The sequence below is a fragment of the Macaca fascicularis genome, chromosome 5, assembly GCF_037993035.2.
Source record: "Macaca fascicularis isolate 582-1 chromosome 5, T2T-MFA8v1.1".
NCBI classification, from domain to species: domain Eukaryota; kingdom Metazoa; phylum Chordata; class Mammalia; order Primates; family Cercopithecidae; genus Macaca; species Macaca fascicularis.
Genome location: NC_088379.1, coordinates 110,859,992 through 110,880,338, shown reverse-complemented (window position 1 = coordinate 110,880,338; position 20,347 = coordinate 110,859,992). Strand labels below are relative to the sequence as shown.

General features: G+C 38.2%; 1 protein-coding gene and 1 long non-coding RNA gene across 13 annotated transcripts in view; one reads left to right on the top strand and one right to left on the bottom strand.

The window, feature by feature from the left end:
* TET2 (tet methylcytosine dioxygenase 2) overlaps nt 1–10,430 on the bottom strand; it is a 132,598-nt gene extending 122,168 nt beyond the window's left edge. For 8 of the 9 annotated variants that reach the window (XR_012434989.1, XR_012434990.1, XM_015450719.3 and 5 more), the window contains exon 1: nt 9,419–9,522. The gene's annotated coding sequence lies outside the window, so the exon portion shown is untranslated. Of the gene's footprint in view, nt 1–9,418; nt 9,523–10,310 lie in introns of those variants that run through there. The other variant, XM_045392713.2, reaches the window with a different exon arrangement.
* Nucleotides 8,970–19,457, top strand: LOC107129754 (uncharacterized). Of its 4 annotated transcripts, none has more exons than XR_012434991.1 (3): nt 8,970–9,156; nt 11,103–11,170; nt 19,006–19,457. It is a non-coding gene; the product is annotated as an uncharacterized lncRNA (long non-coding RNA). The 4 variants fall into 4 exon arrangements; XR_012434993.1 differs by lacking the exon at nt 19,006–19,457 and adding an exon at nt 11,471–11,606; XR_012434992.1 differs by lacking the exon at nt 8,970–9,156 and adding an exon at nt 10,851–10,988.
* The last annotated feature ends 890 nt before the right edge of the window (nt 19,458–20,347 follow it).

Sequence of the window (20,347 nt, the reverse complement as noted above, 5' to 3'; positions counted from 1 at the left end):
CTTTTACCCACCCACAGAACAAACTGTGACAAATCTCAAAATGTTAAAAGTAGCAAATTAAAAATATCAATACTCTGTATGGCATACCTAAATGTCAGACTGCCTGCATTTCTATGCCTGAACATAGGCAATTCCCTTTGAAGAGAGTAGTACATCAGCAAAAATTCAGCCCATTTTTCTTCTTTTGAATATGGTGTATCTTCCGTATAAATTACTTATAAAAAGCAAAGCTAAAAATTAACAACAAATCAAAATATTCCTAATATGTGAGAACAGATTTACATTTTTTGGAAGGGCGTTAAAAAGCAAAGATGAAGTACGACACTCAAACTTGTGAACAACTTTTTTAGAATTATAGAGATACTAGTACAAAAATTTATAGTCAGCTGAGGCGGTTCCCAAAGTTTTAAGAGAAACAAGAGAGGGTGAAGATAAGTAAGCTACTCATTTCTCCAGTAAGGAGAACAGAACCTAAATTATATTTTACTGCTTTCCATAACCATCACTACACCAACTTCTTGAGGGGTCTAACATGAGCATCTATCTTGGGCTTGCCACACATATTCAACAAATCTACAAATAGATGCTATGATCATACTCTTAAAAAGCAAAATTCTATAGTTACTCATTGAAAAAGTGATCATAACAATTATATAAAGACAATATACTTCCTTGTAGGGTACAATCACATATTTATCTTAAATATGTCTCTGAACCTTAGCCTAAAGCTCAATGTTTCCAGATCAGTGAATTTTCTCCATTCTGGTTATCAGTCATGGTCCCAAGGTATGGGATCCAACTGGCTGCAACCCAACGTTCTCATGAGAATAAAAAGGGAGAGAAGCATTGCAAAACAAGAATGTCTGGTATCTAGAATTACATAAGGTTAGAAATTCAAATACAATCAACCCCAAGTAATTCACCCTGTGTGTCCAAAACTACAAGTCATAGTTCCATAGGGACTAGTGCTAAAAATCTGCACTCATTTTACCATTAAGCGGTTTGTAGAAGTTCTGCTGGTATTTGTAAATACTTGTGGCCACGCGTAGCAAAGATGGAAAGCCATCATCATTCGGGCCCTAACCATTTCTCATTTTGTCCTGGCATTATGAAGACTGCTGCAGAGCAATTCCCTTTTCAACCTTATTTTACATCTTCAACATGTCACAACATCAGTTAACAGAAAAAGAGTCACTTGCTTAAGCCCTATGAGATACTTTGCCATTTTAATTTTAAGATCTGAAACATGACAAGTGGAGATATCAACAGTTAACAAACTCAAAGTTTTGAAGTTTATTCTCTGCCCTGCATTGCCCTTCTGTTTTCGCATAGATAAGACATTAGTACCCCCCCAAATCTAGTAATTTGTTATTATTTGTAGATTAAACTGCACTTTGTAGCAATTCAAACAAGAACAGCAATTTTTATAGATATTCCTTTTTTTTTTTTTTGTGAGAGAGAGGGTCTTACTTTGTCACCCAGGCTGAAGTGTGGGGGCACCAACATGACTCACTGCAGCCTCAACTTCCCAGGCTCCAGCTATCCTCCCGCCTCAGCCCCATAAGTACCTAGAACTACAGGGATGTGCCACCACACCCAGCTAACTTTTGCATTTTTTGTAGAGATGGGGTTTTGCCATGTTGCCCAGGCTTGTCTCCAACTCCTGAGCTCAAGAGACCCACCCACTTTGGGCTGCAAAGTGCTGGGATTACAGGTGTGAGCCACCGCGCCCAGTCACATTCCTTTTAACACTTGGGTTACATCCCCTGAACTGAATGGCTGGGTAACTAAAGACATCTGAAAAAGTTTCTTGCACCTATACATTAAGCCCTGTTTACCAAGTCATATAACCTATCACTATCTATTGAATCTTCCCATATAAACTCTAAAGGCTATTGTTATCACGAAACACAATGCCAACTTTTGAGTGATTAAGTATCTTTCTCATCTATAAGAGGATGTTGTCCAGACTAATCTCAAATTCCTGGCCTCCTGCCTTGGCCTCCCAAAGTGCCAGGATTACAGGCATAATAAAACTCCTTAATGCCATCTTCCTAGAAAGATAACGCTTAGCCTCATTCAATCCAAACAGTTCCTGCATTTCTTTTGAATGAGATGTAAGACATTTTCTGACATAACATAAACCAAATAACTCAACTATATTCATTTTTATAACAACAGCTTTTTGAAATATAATTCACATACAATAAATTCATCCTTTTAAAGCATGTAATACAGTGGGTTTTAGCATATTCAAAGAGTTGGGCAATCATTACTATCTAATTATAGAACATTTCATCATCCCCAAAAGAAATCTCATACTTATCAGCAGTCACCTCCCTCCCACCCCTAGCCCCTAGTAATAACTAGCTAACTTTCTGTCTCCTTAGATTTGCCTATTCTGAATGTTACTTAAAATTGAAAGCATATCATATGGGGCCTTTGTTATGCCTCTCAGATTCACCTGTGTCACAGCATTTATCAATAATCCATTCCTTTATATTGCTTAATAATATTTCACTGTATGGATATACCACAATTTGTTTATTCACTCATGACCTGATAGATATTTGGGTAGTTTCCATCTTTTACCATTATTAATAATGCTGTAATGAACATTTGGCTACAAGTTTTCATGTGAACAACTGTATGCATTTTAAATTTCCTTTTATGACTTGTTCTACATAGTCCACATTATACACTTTTACAACTATCAATGATAATGAGGAAGTATAATATAGTGATTAAAAGATTTGGCCCTAGAGACAGACTGCTTAACTCAAATGCTGGCTAAGCCTAAGCCATATATCGGCTGTATGAACTCAAGGAAGTTATTTAACCTCACTGGGCTTCAGTTTCCTCATTCATAAACAGGGATAAGAATAATACCTATCTCTAGGGTTGTGATGAGAATTAAATGACATCAACTTACTCTGTCACAAAGCAACTTAAAATATTTTTAACATAAAGGCCATTCTATCAAAAAAAGGACTTCTAAGAAAACAAAAACTTATATTCTGACACACATTTTAATATGGCATAATGGCACAATCACATGATTGATAAGCTGCTAAACCTTTGTGCTAAACTTCTGTTTTGAGAAAAAAAAGGCTTAAAAATATGTGATCATGTGATTAAAGGGTATAAAACAAAACACACAAAATAAGTACAAGTTAAACTGAGAACATCTGAATAAGATTAGTAGGCCATATCAATGTCAGTATCATGGTTGCGATATGATATTATAGTTTTGCAAAATGTTGCCTCTGGGGGAGATTGAGCAAGTGTATGTGGAATCTCTCTGTATTATTTCATACAATGGCATATGAATCTATAATTATCTCAATAAATATTTTAATTAAAAATATATGATCCCATATAAGTTTACTAAAAACTATTCACTTTTGCGCTTAAAATGGGTGGCTTTTATAGGGCAACTGCCATAGCCTATAGAAATTAAATGTAAGGAAAACACACCATTACTCCTACCATCATCACATTTTTCTCTTATACATTGAAAATAGATTAGACTGGGCACAGTGGCTCACGCCTGTAATCCCAGCACTTTGGGAGACCGGGGAAGGCAGATCACTTGAGAACAGGAGTACGAGACCAGCCTGGCCAACATGGTGAAACCCTGTCTCTAATAACAATAGAAAAATTAGCCAGGTTTCGTGGGGCACGCTCCTAATCCCAGCTACTCTGGAGGCTGAGACAGGAGAATCACTTGATCCTGGAAGGCAGAGGTTGCAGTGAGCCAAGATCACGCCACTGCACTCCAGTCTAGGTGACAAAGCAAGATACTATCTCGGGCGGGGGAAAAAAAAAGGAAAAGAAAATAGATTATACTTTTTGTTCTAGTTAAATTGTATGGTTTTTCACTAGTTCTATATCATCCATTAAATACTGACAGAGAGGTCAATAGTAGGTTCTATTAGGGAATAGAAAGACATAGAAATCAGTGCCTACCTTCCAATAGACAAAAAAGCAATGCAATTTGAAAGAAACATTTGTAGTATTTTTAGTCAAACAACCAGTTCATTTTATATCCTAGACTGTCCTTCAAAAACACTTCATCCCAATTTATTCTTCTCCTATTTATTATTTTTTTTTTTTTTTGAGACAGAGCCGCTCTGTCTCACCCAAGCTGGGGTACAGCAGAGCCATCTCAGCTCACTGCAGCCTCTGCCTCCTGGAGGGTTCAAGTGATTCTGCTGTCTCAGCCTCCAGAATAGCTGAGACTACAGGCATGTGCCACCACACCGGGCTAATTTTGTATGTTTAGTGGAGACAGGGTTTCACCATGTTGGCAAGACTGGTCTCGAATTCCCGACTTCAGGTGATCCACCTGCCCCGGCCTCCCAAAGTGCTCGGATTACAGGTATGAGCCACCACGCCCAGGCTCAAGTGATTCTTGGGCTTCAGCCTCCCAAGTAGCTGTGACTACTGGTGTGCACCACCGTGCCCAGCTAATTTTGTATTTTTAGTAGAGATGGGGTTTCGCCATGTTGGCCAGGCTGGTCTCAAACTCCTGACCTCAAGTCATCCACCTGCCTTGGCCTCCCAAAGTGCTGGGATTATAGGCATGAGTCACTGCACCCAGCCTCGTCTCTTACTTTAATTCTCAGTTTATTTGGAACATGATTTCAAGTCAGTTTAGAGGAACAACTTTCAGTGAGTATAAAGCATTGAGTTCTTAATTTATTTTTATTTTTATTTTTTATTGAATAGAGACAGCGATCTCACTATGTTGTCCAGGCTGGTCTAGAACTCCTGGCCTCAAGTGATCCTCCTGCCTTCACCCCCCGAAGTAAGCCACCACACCCAGCCTGAGTTCTGAATTCTTAAAACTGCAGGTAGGATGATATTATCACTAAATTTATTTTTACATATATTATATATTGAAAATATATAATATATGTAATATATATTATATTGAAAATCCACCTACTATCTGTTCCTTATTTTTGAAGCATGACACATTTAACTACATGTCATTACAAATGAAGAAAACATAAATCAAAGCTGATAGAATGTGCTCTTTTGTTTGTTTGGTTTTGCTGTTGTTGTTACTGTTTGAGATATGGTCTCTCTCTGTTGCCTGGGTTGGAGTGCAGTGGTGTGATCATAGCTCACTGTAACTTAGAATGCTTGAGCTCAAGCCATCCTCCTACCTCAGCCTCCTGAGTAGCTGGGACTACAGGAATGTACCACCATGCCCCATTACTTTTTTAAATGTTTTGTAGAGACTGGCGCCTGGCTGTGTTGCCCAGGCTGGTCTCAAACTCCTGGCCTCAAGTGATCTCCCAACTTGGCCTCCTAAAGTGCTAGGATTACAGGCATGAGACAACACGCCCATCCAAAATTTGTTATTTGGAATGGATAACCAAATATCTATTCTATTGAGAAAAAGATTATATATCTATTTTAAGTCAGCAAGTCTCTGCAATATACAATATAGGACAAAAATAATGCTGGAAATAAGCAGATATACATAATTCTTTTTGGATTGCAGTCACAGTGATTAACATGCTCTCACTTTCCCCTTTCCCTCCTGGAATCCTTCTCTCCTACTATACACCAAACCAACAGATGTACTGCATAACCTCCTTCAATAATGTCGCAGTATTCACTCAGTTTTGGCAGTGAGTCGAAATAGAAATTGGAGATCTAGACCAAGTAAATACTGTATATTTGGCAAAATCATCTGTGGTTGTGTTCTTCAGCACAGTTTCCCAGATAACCACCAGCTCTACTTGGCAACTGGTCTTTCCCACAGTTAAGGCTCCAATTGTAAAGTTGGCTTGGGAGATACTCTATTGCTGCTGGGTTTGGTACCATTACTATCCTTAAGAACTACTGTGCAATGGTAGAATAATCATTGACAAAGTGTTATTCTGATGAACAAATACTGACAGCTGGTCCAAAGTTTTAGCCTGTTCCCAAGGTAGGAAACAATTACATTAAAACAGTCTATATGGTTATTTATAAAACAAAGATGATTCTTTCCAGCAATTTGAAATTCCCAGATACGACTACGAAATTCTATTAATAACAAAAAAAATTGCATTAGAAGCAATTAAAGCACAAAATGTAGATCTAATATTTTCTAAATATTAGATATTATAAAATACTGACATACAATGTCAAGCGTCCATAACTTTTGAAGGTATTTTATTTCAAGGTAATTTCATAAGAATTCATAAGAATTGACCTACTCAGACTTTGGGCAGGATGGAAAATAAGAGTTTCTGTGAGGTGTGCCTATGAATCATAAGAAGGACTTCTTAATGAGGTCAGCAAATAAGGAAATACATTTCAATAATGACATTTGACTTTTAACATTATTTGGGGGTGGAGTCTTAGAAGAATTGATAGGGAACTTTTAACTTCAACAAGTGAAACTAAAACATTAACTCTGGTTCTTGTTACCTAATACAAGACCAGTGCCCAGTAAGGACTTTGGAATTCTTTCATAACAACTCCTTGGCAGGTGCACTTCACTTGTTCTGGAAGTGATGTTCACTTGCCAATGTCTAGTAGGACCATGTGCCACTGCCTCGAAATCATATCAATTCCTCTGGCTTCTGGCATAAACTGGCACATCAGACCTAATTAAAGCTTTAAGAAGAGTTTGGCAAATATGACAATTTAAACAAAGCAAGGGACTTCTCTCACTGCAAGTTAATTTCTCATTAATGATTAGTTCAATAAGAAAATAAGCAAAACAATGTCATAGTTAAGAAAAGCTATCTATCTTGTTATTGTCCATTTTCATGCTCCTAAAATTCAATAACCCAAGACAGTCCTATGGAATTTTTGGAGCACTTAGGTAGTACGATCACATATAAGAAAGAACTGAGGATTATGACTTTTATTGTAAACTATCCCATACTTATTAAAATAATTTCTCTTTTCCAACAAAGGATGTTACTTTTATTCACAGGGGTGACTAACACACACATCTCTTCCTTATAATCACTGAAATACTTTATACAGTATTAATTAGCAGCTATTTTCAGCATAAAAGTAGGATGCACAAAATAACAAGAATCTAAATTTGATGACAGGAAAAAACAAGCCTTCATATTCAAAATTATTAACCAATGTAGTTATTCTTATTTATTGAGTGGAAAATGTTGCATCTATTATTAGTTGAATAGCCTGAAGACAGTATATACCACATTTGAAAAGTTGTCTCCAAAAAGTAAATACTAGTTTGTTAGCAAAAGGAATTGTTTTCAATTCGGAATTGCTGGAATAATTAACCATAGTTTTCTCGATAGTTTACCATGAACAGCATTAATAGTAAAATCCTAAGTTTTTTTTTTTTTTTTTTTTTTTTTTTTTGACAAATAAGAACTAACCAATGAACCGTTTCTATTCCACAGAGATAAGTAATGCTTCTCCCTTGTAATCATGTGAAGGAACCCCGCGTATCAATGATTAAAGCAAACTTAACTACATGAAATTAACAAAGATCATAACAGAAAATTACAAAGTGAACTATCAAGGACAAATAGTTTTGCAAATTCGACTTATGGAGAAATGTCTGTTATTGTGTTTTTCCTTCTATCCTTTTTTAAATCCTATAAATTGTCTTCTAAACTTCAGTTTGATTATCTAACCCTTCAGTAACAGTTCTCTGCTTAACATTTAAAAAATCAATATTTATTGTGTTTAAATTTATATTCTATTCCAAACATTATTAAGCACATATACAAACATGTAAAAGAACATAACTCCCCTTAGTATTTCAACTTTCCATTAAAATGCAAATGTAATGATTTCATTAGCCAGGCAACAATACCACCAGTCTTACACCAAACCAAACCAATGTCTTTTCTCTGTGAATCCCAACTTCCTTTAAGATACAATCTTATTTCTATGTTGGATCATTTGTTGATGAATATCTTTGAATGTAGGTTTCCCATTATAATCCCTGATTGAAGGCGAAAAAGCACAATGTGTGATTTGAGATATTAAATTCATGAATGTATTCCACTCCCTAAACAGGTAAAATATATAAATATTTCACTAAATTTTACCGCTGGAAAATAAGCCTTTTCTCAATTCCCAAACATTAGATGAAGAAGGGAGAACTCACTCAATGTAATTAAAAGTATATCATGAGGGGAATAACCAGCAAGTAACACTTATATTTCATTTGCGGCCTTTCCAGGAGTCTATCTAGGCCACACTTTATTATGTCATAGGTAGAAAACTCTCCATAGAAACCCTGTTAGCTTAATAAAACTAGACAAGCAGTCCCAGTGAAAAGATTCAGCAAGATGCGAGGAGTCTGTGCGTGCCTGTGTGTGTGTGTGTGTGTATGAGAGAGAAGAAAAGAGAGGGGACACAGAGAGAAAGGCAGAGAGATGAAAGACCAAAGAGAGGCCAAAAGAAAAATTTGGATGGGACTGTTACAAATCTGCTCTTCACTTCTTTGCTGGGACTGGGTTTCATTTCTTTCGGCGCCCCTGACCTTGCAGTCTTGCAACTCTCAACGCTGCGCTCCCCACCCCCTCCCGCCCCCTCCCCGGGCCTGCGCCTGCCTTTGTGTCTGCCTGTCACTTACCAAGGAACCAAACGAAGCTGATTCGGGAGAAGCACAAAGCCGGGACACAGATTTGTCCATAAATTCTCTTACATACATACCCCAGGCTGGAAGGCTCAGCCCAGCGCAGACTTATGTACCTTGAGAAAAGTGAGTTCTGGTCTTGTTTGGGGAACCGGAGAAACTATTCTTTCCTCTTTCACTCAGCGCCGCTAACAAAACGCGCGGACTTAAGAAAAAAAAAAAACACACACACACACACAAAACCCCACTCAGTGTACTCTAATTCCACTCCCTGTGACATTCACTTCGTACAGCCCCCTAAAGGGGGATAAGGAGGTAGGAGGAGGCAGACACCAACCCAGACCCAGACCCTACAGCTGATAAAAGGGTAGAAAAACACCGTATCAGTGTTCTCTCTGAGGTTGTTCAGGATAAACGGGAGAGTCGTTTCACTCACACGAGAGAAATGGGGGCAGAGGATTAAAGGGAAAAGTAGTGCCCCCCAAAGCTGAACTATTTTAGAAAGGAAAGCAAATTTAAAAATCACTTTTCTGCGGATTAAAAGGCCGGGAAACCGGCTCGTCGGAGGCACAAAGGTAAGTTTTCTGGGTGAGGAAGGGACGAGCATTAGGAGGAGAGAAGAGCACACAGAACTACAGGTTTAAAAGGGGTATAGGGAATTAAAACTATATTTGTCAGCCATGTTGAAGAGGCTCCAGTAATTTGTGAAGCTTCCCTCTTCCCTCTTGGTATTTGTGGGTGACACTACAGGGTTTGCTCCCCAGTCCCTGGAAGCCCGAGAAAAAACGAAGGGGAGAGGAAAGGGAGAGTTTCGCGGCATAAGAGAAGCGCTCTGACCTCGTTCTCGTCCCTCAGCCTTGCAGCAATCCAGCAGTTGCAGTCGGGTCTCCTTTCTAACAAATCCTAAAGGGCAGCCATCTTGCTTCCTTCTGCTTCTCTACGAAAGCAGCCTAGCCTCCGCATCAATATTCATAAGGCAGTTTGACGTCTGTTCTCATCACTCAGCGGGGCCGGCGTCTCGGGGCGGCCGCGCCGAGGGGGCGGACGTGACTCGCATGCGAGCGGGGCCTGGGCGCGCGGCGCTCGCGAGGAGGCGGCGGCGGCCGCCCGAGCTCTCGCCGCTGCCACTGCCGCTACCGCCGGCTCTCCTCCTCCGCCCGGGCCTCCTCCTGCTCCGCCCCGGCCTCCTCCCGCTCCGCCCCGGCCTGCGCTGCCGCCTTGGGGCCCTCAGCCCTGGCTCCCGGGGAATTAGCCCCCCGCACCGGGCGTCCAGCACAAAGACCGGCGGCACCTGGGGCCGTACGGCCGGGCGCGCAGTGGAGACCTGGGCTGCCCTCACGCCGTGCAGTGGCGCGGAGGGAGTGGTGCGCCCGGATGAGCGCGGGGCGGGGGCCAGGGCTGGCGAGCGCGGGGAAGGGTGCAGCCCTCGGGGACCCCGGGGACCTCGGCGGGTCTCCACCCCCGGGAGAAAACGCAGTGCAGGCGCGAAGGTCGGGGCGAGGTGGGAGGATGGGATGGCATGGGTGCCTGGACAAGGACGTGACATCCAAGATTTCCCTTTGAAACTTTTTGTTAGTCTGCACTCCACCACCACTTCGAGGTCCCGCGCACACGCCCCTGCGCGCACCCACCTCCTCGAGAGTGTATCCGCACGTGCCCTCGCACTGGCCCCCGCCTCCATCCACTGGCACCTCTCTCCGCACCACACACCCGCTTGCGCCCACCTTACCCTCAGAGGCCCGCGTCTCTATCTCCCTTTAGATCCCCTTGCCGGCGCTATCTTCTCCCTTTTCTGTCGCTTTAATCTCATTCAGCAGAAGCGCTCCTCCGGTTCACCGAGGGCATGCCCTTAGTGCTTTAGGGGCCTGTACTTTTAAAGACCCGACAAATCGGGAAATTGACCGAGTTCTGTTTCTCCCCGCCCCGGCCCACCTTCTGTTTACTTTAGCCACGTGGGCTGAGTAGAAGGGGGCGTCTCACAGATTCAAGATGGGTTTCTCACGAGTGACCCTCTCCTTCTCTCGCTAGGAGGAAATAAACCTGCACTTTCAAATGCTTAAGTTACCTCTCTTAAGAGCCTCTACTTTGAAGTAGTTTCCACCCGTACAATTAAGTAACGAAGAAACCTACCGATACAGAGCTAATTCCGAATGACGGATGCTTGATTTTCCCTGACATTCGGAGCTCTATAACTATGCTCCTCCTTTGACCGGAGTTTTTCTCTATTGTCGAGTAGTGTTACTTCCCATTCTAATGCTCTTTTTTCTAATCATCAACTTTTTGGTTGAAGATGAGATGAAGAACAAAGCCCCTATGAATCATCGTAAGAATCATATTATGTCAGATAGTAGTTTTTGAAATATTCCCTTCATCGTTAACATGTTGTCACATGACTGACGTTCAACTTGTAAGTAAGTATTTTGGTCACATCTTTTATGGGATCACTGCATAGTGATCACAGTACCCTTAAGTCAATACTAGTTACATTGTGTAACCACACTTTTTTTTTATCTTTCTTTAGAAGTGAAGCTCTAATTTTACGAAATCGAAATATTTCCTCTTCGAAGAGTGTAAAAAAGGGAACTCCTTGTAAGTGTCGCATTGTTGCTAATAAGAATGTTTAGTGTGTCCAATCAAACATTGTTTGTTCCATTTTGAAACAAAGTTGACTCAGATTTCAGATTTTGCACAAACTAAGGAAAATAGTACATTTTCCCTTAAACATTTCATGTTTATGGGAATGTCATTCCATGTTTTCTAGCTGTACACTAAAGTGTCACTTAGGTCTTGGCAATTGTTAATACACTCTAAAATCCAAGCTGTTGGAAAGTTCTTTGTGATCTTTCTTTCTTTATTTATTTCTTTTGTTTTCTTTCTTTCTTGAGACAGAGTCTCGCGCTGTCAGCCAGGCGGGAGTCCAGGGGCGCGATCTCCGCTCACTGCAACCTCCACCTCCCGGGTTCAAGCGGTTCTTCTGCCTCAGCCTCTCAGGCGCGCGCCACCACGCGCAGCCATTTTTTGTGTTTTTAATAGAGACGCGGTTTCACCATATTGGCCAGGCTGGTCTCGAGTTCCTGACCTGGTGATCTGCCCGCCTCAGGATTACAGGCGTGAGCCATCGCGCTCGGCTTGTGACTTATTTTTCAAGTCCAGGAAATAAAGTTCTCTCAAGACCACGACATACATTTATATAGTGCACAGATTGTAGAGTTGAAACATGGGCTTTGGAGTTTTACAGAGCTAAGTGACCCTTAACTCTATCTTTTCCAGTGTGACCTTGTGCATTTTACTTAAGTCTGTCGGTATCGGTTTCTATTTTAATCTGTTGAACAACCTGTAAGACATGAGGGTTGTGGTGAGTTTTTAATAAGAGCACTAGGTAAGTGCCCAGGTAGTTATTACTACTACAATAACAAACCATTTACTTCTAGGAGTTATTTTGTTTCTGATTATAGAATTATATAATTATATATCTTCTTGCATTTAATAATGTATGGAAAATATTATATTAACATGTGTTTAATATAAAAGTATCCGCATGTTCCTTTAGTTATATTTGGCAAATGATCTTTCAGGTCACCTCCTTCTCGTTTCTTCTTTGAAAACTGCTCTCTGTTGTAACAGGTTGTTCTTGCCTATTTGGAATCATATTTGGCTTGCTGTTGGTTTTACAACAGGCCCTGAACATTTTCTTGCCAACTTCTTTCTCTGCACCTCCACTCTACCCTTAACCATCATGACGTTTTGAAATTTAAAATAAAATACATTACTCCTCTTGGCTGTTATGACCTTTCAACAGCAAAAGGAAATAAAATTCTGAAGGCCTTCAAGTATAAAAATTTTAGTTGTTTTTTTTTCTTTTTTTGATTTTAAAAACTTCTTCCTTAGTTGCTATTTCTGGGAAAGAAAGGATATAGTTTGCATAATCAGTTGTTTACTGAACGCAGTGTGCGCTTGTATGGGTAATTCAGAGCTAGCTTTTATTAATCGTGTGCATTCTTGAGATTCCTTCTCCTATAGGTGTGGAAAATGTATGTTTAAAATATAATTTGCTGTTTAAAGAACAATTAATTATCAAATTCCTTACCATTTTTTTCCCTCAAACTAGAAATAGCAGCACTGCTTCCATACAGAGAGATCCTTGCTTCCTTAATGGAGAAAAGACTAATAGAACAAGTTCCACAACATGCTACTCTGTGTTAGAAAATTGACTTGATTGGCCTGTGCACCTGCTATCTAACTCAGTTCTCAGTCTTTAAGTCTCTTAGGGTGAAGGCAGTTTCCTGTCTGCTGCTGTCCATTAAAGAGCTGATGATGGTAGTTTGCTTTACAATGCAATTTTTTTTAATGTTGTACTAACGCAAAAGTAATAGGTGCATTCTTCATTTCCTCCCCTCCTGCAGACTAAAAAATGTTCTTTCTAGCCGGGTATGGTGGCGGGAGCCTGTAGTCCCAGCTACTCGGGAGGCTGAGGCAGGAGAATGGGTGAAGCCGGGATGCGGAGCTTGCAGTGAGCCAAGCCCGCGCCATTGTTCTCCAGCCTGGGCTACAGAAGGAGAGTCCGTTTCAAAAAAAAAAGACAAGGCAAGGCAAGGCAAGGCAGGGCAGGGCAGGGCAGGGCATTTTCTTTTTTTCTCTTTTTTTTGAAACGGAGTCTCGCTCTGTCGCCCAGGATGGAGTGAGTAGCGTGATCTCTGCTCACCGCAACCTCCGCCTCCCGGGTTCAAGCAATTCTCCTGTCTGCTCTCGAACTCCTGACCTCGTGCTCCGCCCGCCTCGGCTACCCAAAGTTCTGGGATTATATTTTTCTTTAAGGACTTGATACTCTCTTCAACACAGAGAAATAGTTGTGATATACACTGCTTTGAAAAAATTGTAGTGGTTTAACAAAAACAAAATCATGACCTGTTGTTTCCCATCTCCAAAAACATGTTTCTAAAGTATAACATAAAGATTCTCTGCATGCTTAAAAGACAGTTGACTATCAAACAGCATAGCAGTCACTGCGGTGAAGAAGCTTTCTTATTTATTTTCTTTGTTTACATTACTACACTTTATATATAGGTACATATTTAACACAGAATACTAAGTTTTAACAGTCTCCAATAGATTAAATATTGAGATATAATACTTTAGCTTATTAATATAAATTATTATTAATAAAAATTATTGTCTAAACCCAGGGATTATAATATTATGAGAGTCTCGATAGAATCTCATGATTTCTACTTTTTTCCTAATCTGATTTTATCTGGTTAATTTTTCTTTATATAATTTGAAAAATTTTAAGAAAAAATACAAATTATATTAAACTAATGAAATATTAACATTAATTAATTTAATATTAATTTAGCTAATATTAACCTAAATAATTAATTTAAATAATATTTAATTAATTAATATTTCATTGGTTTAATATAATTTGTATGTTTCTTTAAAATTTTCAAATTATATAAAGAAAATTAGTATTAAATTAATGAAATCAGGAACTATCCAATGTGTGTACTAATTTAATGGGGCAAAGTAGAATATAAGATAAACTGAAAAGTATTGGCAAAGGCATTATAGAAGGAATATTACTGAGGAGGGAGGATCACTTAAGCCCAGGAATTCAAGACTGTGAGCCACGTGAGCCATGATTGCACCACTGAACTCCAGACTGGGTGATAGAGCGAGACCCTGTCTCAAAAAGAAAATGAAAGAATATTAGAATCATTAGTGAGACAACATTATGGAAATTACTCCACAATTATTGCAAATATTGCTAATACCAATCTCTCACAATTTTAGGGAATATTTTTTCTCTTTATAAATTCTGACTTCACAATCCAGTAACTGCTCTTTTTGTCCTCATCCAAATTTAGTAACTCACTTAGTATCTCATTTTATGTTGAAAGAATAATTTTTAACTTCAATGATGAATTTCAATAATCAATAAAATTTAACTATTAATAATTACCTCAGCACCATTTTATAGGACTCTATAGTTTTTTGGCATTTTATGTACATTATTATGACTTAATATTCAAAATCATGTCATATTAAAAATGGCATTTAATGTAATTTCAATCATATAAATATTAAAGGTGAGGTTAAGCGATTTATTTAATGTAATTTCCATCATATAAATATTAAAGATGAGATTAATTGATTTACTTAGGGTCAGACATCCTTACCAATCTAGATTTTGTGAATTAAGGTTTAGGCTTTTTTTTATTATACCAAAGCTAACCTTCAGTTTGTTTCCTGCTTATCTTCCTCTAATTTTTTTCTCACCATTATTAGTACTGACTGATAAAGGAATCTTCCCTTCAAAACCTCATGGTAATTTTCTATTGTCCTTTGCTACTTAAAAAATTAAAAACTCAGCACCTACATTTACTTAGTACTCCGAAAGTAATTTTGTCTATTAAATACTGGTTATGCACCAAGCATTGAACTAATTCTTTTACATTCATTCTCTCTTTTAATTTAATGCTTATTATAACCAAGTAAAGTAGGTAATATCTTGTTGAGAATTAAGGGATGAGTAACTTGGTTGGGATAAAATAGCGGGAATAATTGAATTTTCTCAATCAGGGTTAGCTGACTCTAAAGCTGATGATCTTGCAGGCTACCTGGTATTGTTTCCCAATTTGGCAGATACAGACATCTATGTTTGCCCCATGATATGCTTTTCACACAGTATGTTTTATAGCAATAACATCAGTATTTCCTATGTCTTTCTCATATTAAAAGAAACCTCTTTTGTCTAAATCTCTACTTTATATAAAAAAATCATTGCTTTCTACTCTGTTTCTTTAGTTTCTAATTTTGTGCCAGGAAGTTGACATTCTTGAAATCTTCAGAAGAATAATTACATTCATGTAATAAGCAAATGTGATACTGTACCCCTTCCCCACAACCACTTTAACATGTGTCTTAACTGACTAACAATTGGTTTGCAAAGGTAAGTTCTAGTGTATGTTTTCAATATTGGCGTGGAATTACACCTTTGACCTGCCCTTGACTTTTATGAATGACTTAGGGTTCATTGCGCCAAGCGAGGAAGCTGGCAGGTGGAAAGAGCGCCATCTACTGAAATCGTTAATCGGACATGGGTCTTTGGTGATATTAATAAAATACTCAGAATGGGATAGCACCAAACCTTTCAACTGGGAAAACAAATAAAATCTAATTTACGGAGCTTTTGAAAAATATGCATGACTAGGTTCCACTCCTCTACCTCCACAGGCCTCTTGGAGATTCTGATTAATGAGGTCTGGGACGGGGCAGGAGTGACAATACTTTTCCAGTGATTCACAATGAGATGTACAAACTGTGCTTGAAAATCACTGGGATAGCTTAATGTGTGAGAATGCAATAAAAACATTTGGTGTTTACACCTATTATGAATAGTTAATAGGCACACAATATTATCTTTCATAGAACATCCCATGACAAAGAACAGACATTGTATATCTCTCTTTAGTATAGTGGAACTCTTTTCTCTGCAAAGATCCTGCAAAGCTGCCTGTAACTCTTTTGATATTTCATATTGATTAAATATTTCTGAATTCTCTTAGGATAGGTTTAAAAATTGAGGAAGAGATAAATAGCAGCTGAAGAATGACTCAGATTATCAGTAGTGAATAAGAATGATTAGGGGGAAATGTAAGTAACAGGAACAATGCTCTGAAGCAGTGGGGAGAAAGAAGTACTGGAAGTTGCCTGAGTTCCATGTGTGAAGAATATTCTGTTTTGTTGTTGTTGTTCTCATGGGAAAATTCTGATAGAATTTTGTCAAAAATTTTAAAGTTTTTAAGCCATTCCTATAATCTTGGCAATCAGACCAGTTGAATATGATTTTTTTTCTTTTTCCAAAATAATCGTCATGCAATAGTGTGTGAGTTGTTATTATGTGGCATCATGCTAACAGTTAATGCAATTATTCCTGGAAGGAAGACCTATAGAGATTAAACAATTTTTAGGCCCCAATAAGTTAAATTATTCCCTTTCCTACAGACACCCTATATGGAGAAGGCAAATTAAAAAGGAAGTAAGGTAGCTATTAGTTGATACCCAATTTTCTTCAAATCTTCTAAAGTGTGTTTTCATATTTTCTGGAGATGTGTGGGAAAATTGAGCTCTGACTTAGATCCAACTCAAAGCCTGTGGAAGCATGAGAGGCTAAGTAGTTTCCTGCGAAGCTCTGCACTACCAACCTCTGTTTAATTTGTTTTCTTATGTTATATCTCAGAGCACAATATTATTATGATTTGGCAGAAAACCTCCTTGATCTGTTAGTAATTAGGCATACCTCTAAAGTGAACATGGGTTGGTTGCCAGGCAATTGTTCTGCATTTCACAATGACTTGTATCCTCAAGAGAATAAATTATATCCAAGCAGGGACCACAAAACAGGGGTTTCTGACAGGCTAGGGTAGAAGGTGAAAACACACACACACACACACACACACACACACACACACACACACACATTCATCAGAATAGCAAAAACAAATCCCAAAGGAGCATTTCATTGAGGTTCTCTGAAATCTTATGACCACTGGCCCTAGTTTGACTGGATAGGAAGAGGTAAGAAAGTGAGAACTATTGAAGAAGGGTTTCTTTAGCATGGATTAGTGGTCAGGCACATGCTGATCCTAGGGTGATGATGATATATTTTAATGAAGGGAAGTTTTCTGAAACCCCTTTAGTAACACAATGTCAATAGACATTGTCTACTAATGAACAAGAACTAGAGAGTCTCTAAATTTAAAATTGGTGAAACAGTAAAGTCATAATGTTGATAAGTGAGAACTGCTGTAAAGGTAAAGGTAGTGAGGTCAAAAATAGATATTCAAAAAATTTAGAAAGAGAAACTCCAAAAACATACTTATTGGAGGTGTTAAACTCAGGCAATAAGTATATGATAGGATCCAAGATTATAGTCCAGCCTCCACTACTAAAAACCTACAAAAAACTTTTAAAATGCATTATCTCATTTAGTATTTACAGTAATCTTGAAAACAGGTAAGACCATTATAATTTCCACTTTATTGAATTTTATTTTTTTAACACCAGGGAACATGTGTTTAATATATGAAGGAGCATGTCAGAGAGATTAAGAACTTGCCCAGGGTGACAAAGCAGGTGAAAAATTCTCAAATTCAAGTTTTTTTCAGTATTCTTTCCACAAACTAAAGGGAAATAAGCCAACTTTAATTCTTTCCTGAAGGCAGAAAAGAAGCTCTTACCAACTGGTAACATTGTATCTCAGGTTGATACATTTTCATTCCTTGCCTGTGCTCACACAGATAGAGGAGAATGCTACAGTAAAGGAAACATTTAGGAAGAGAGTGCTTTGTGTATTTTTTTTTAAAGTAGGCCATCCACTGTGATAGTAATTCTGTTTATTCCAAATGTGAGATGAAAGTTAATCTGTTCCCTAAAAGCATTTCTGAGGAAAAAAATAAGTTATTCAAAGGCATGAAAGACAAAATGTTGGAGCTCTTCCTTGCTCTCTCCCCTCAAAAGCTACTGAGAAAGATGTTTGGATGAAGGGGAGAGAGGAGAGAGAGAGAGAGAGAGAGAGAGAGAGAGAGTGTGTAAGTAATGAGAAAAAACCATTGGACCAGAAGTTTATAAATTGAAAGTTTTATAAAAAGCTTTTTTAAAAAAAAAATTTGAAATTTATTGAAGCAATTTCCCTTTTTATTGATTAAGGCTGGAGGGGATGGGGCTTGGTGGATTTAGTTTAGAGTTTCAAATTCACTTATTTTCTAATGAAACAAAAACTCAGAATGAAACTTAATGGATACAATCTGGAATGAGTGAAACATTTTGCTCTAAACTGTTTTATGAAAAGACAAATTTCATATAATTCTGGCAAATAATAGTGTTCTCCAACAAGGCTGCTTACCAAGCAATAATGCTTTGTTACATATCCAATATCTTTAGAAAAAGGGCAAATGTAGAATGTATTTATTATAGAATTATTAGCTTTTGGAAACAATAATTACTTTACTTGGTAGCATACATTTTTACTTTTGAGAGACTTTATTGGTGGCAGCCAATGGGAAAGATGTGAATTTTTGTAGTAATTTATAAAATTCAAAATCATAGCTGTGAGGTGACAAGGGAAATCGTTATAGGTCCCACTTTTAGTTGGGACTTTTGAATTGCTTCGCTCCTGAAAGGTATGTGCCATGAATTGAGAGGAGGGAGGAGCTTACCAAAGAATTTGAGATGAATAAAATCTAACCTAGTCAGGACACATTTACAGATTTTTTTTGTTTAAAAAAATGTAGAAATGAAGGCTTGTTTTTCTCATTTTCCATTGCATAAATGGTTGCTCAAATGCGAGTTTCTAATTTATCATAGTTTATGTTGATATATTAAGAGACTAATGTGTCATTTGTGTTTTGATTTCTACATTCTAGAGAGACAGTTTAATCAGTGCATGACCAAAAGCAAACAGAATAAACTGTATCCTCATGGAAGTCTGCCCAGGAAATCCCCAAAATACAGAAGGATCATAAGTAGATGGAAATTCTGTCATAGAACATCTCTCACAAGTGTGTTATAAGAATGACAGGGAAGCTACAGGTTACAACAGATTTGTGAACTCAGCCAAGCACAGTGGTGGCAGGGCCTAGCTGCTACAAAGAAGACATGTTTTAGACAAATACTCATGTATATGGGCAAAAAACTTGAGGACTGTATTTGTGACTCATTGTATAACAGGGTATTTTAGTTTCTGTTCTGTGGAAAGTGTAAAGCATTCCAACAAAGGGTTTTAATGTAGTTTTTTTTTTCACCCATACTGTTGATTGCTAAATGTAATAGTCTGATTGTGATGCTAAATAAATGTCTTTTTTTTTCCCAAAGAAAAGGAAGAATGACATATTTGTTCTTCATTCTTATTTCACATTAGTAGTGGCATTTCTCATGCTCTATTTTCCCAGCCTTGTTCTATATTTTGAGTTATGTGAAGAAAAGTATGCCAGGATGCAATAAGAAGGGTGCTTAATATTCATCCTGTAGGTTCAGGGAGATCTTTCCATGGAAGTAACATTTGAACTGAGATCTTAAGGATGAATAGGAATTATTCAGGCCAAGTGGTAAGTCAGAGAAAAGTGCTTGCTTTAGATAAACGACTGTATCTATATTAAAGACATAAGACAGCATGACATGTTTGATGAAATAAAATTAATTCCAAAAGACTTATAGAAAGTAAAGAGGAAGAGTTCATACTATTAGGATGCAGCAGTTTGCAGGGATCAGATTATGAGGGTTACTTTAAATCATGGTAAGGAGTTTGGATGCTGGCTTAAGTGGACTGAGAAATCAATAATTTGAAAAGAGAAGAAAATGATTAGATTCGGGCTTTGAAAATATTTCTGTAGTTGCTGTGGGGAAAGTGGATTGAGAGAATACAATAACAGAGGCTAAGACATCTGTGAGGAGAGAGTAGAAAAATTAGAGTGGTCTAGATGAGAAATTAGGCAATAATAGAGAAGACAGAAATGGGTAGATCCAGAAGTATTAACAGAAGTAGCAGGAATGGAGCACAGTAACTACTTTGGAGCAGGGCGAGGCAGATGCAGGATTGAGGATGTCACCCAGGTTTCTGACCTGGCCAACAAAATGGTTGGTAGTAGCTTTCACTGGAGATAAAAAGAAGATAGAAGGACATGGGAGTAGCAGTTTAGGGGTTGTGGGAAGAAACAATCACAACGAACAAGTTAAGTTTCAGGCACTGGAAGGACATCCATTAGGAGC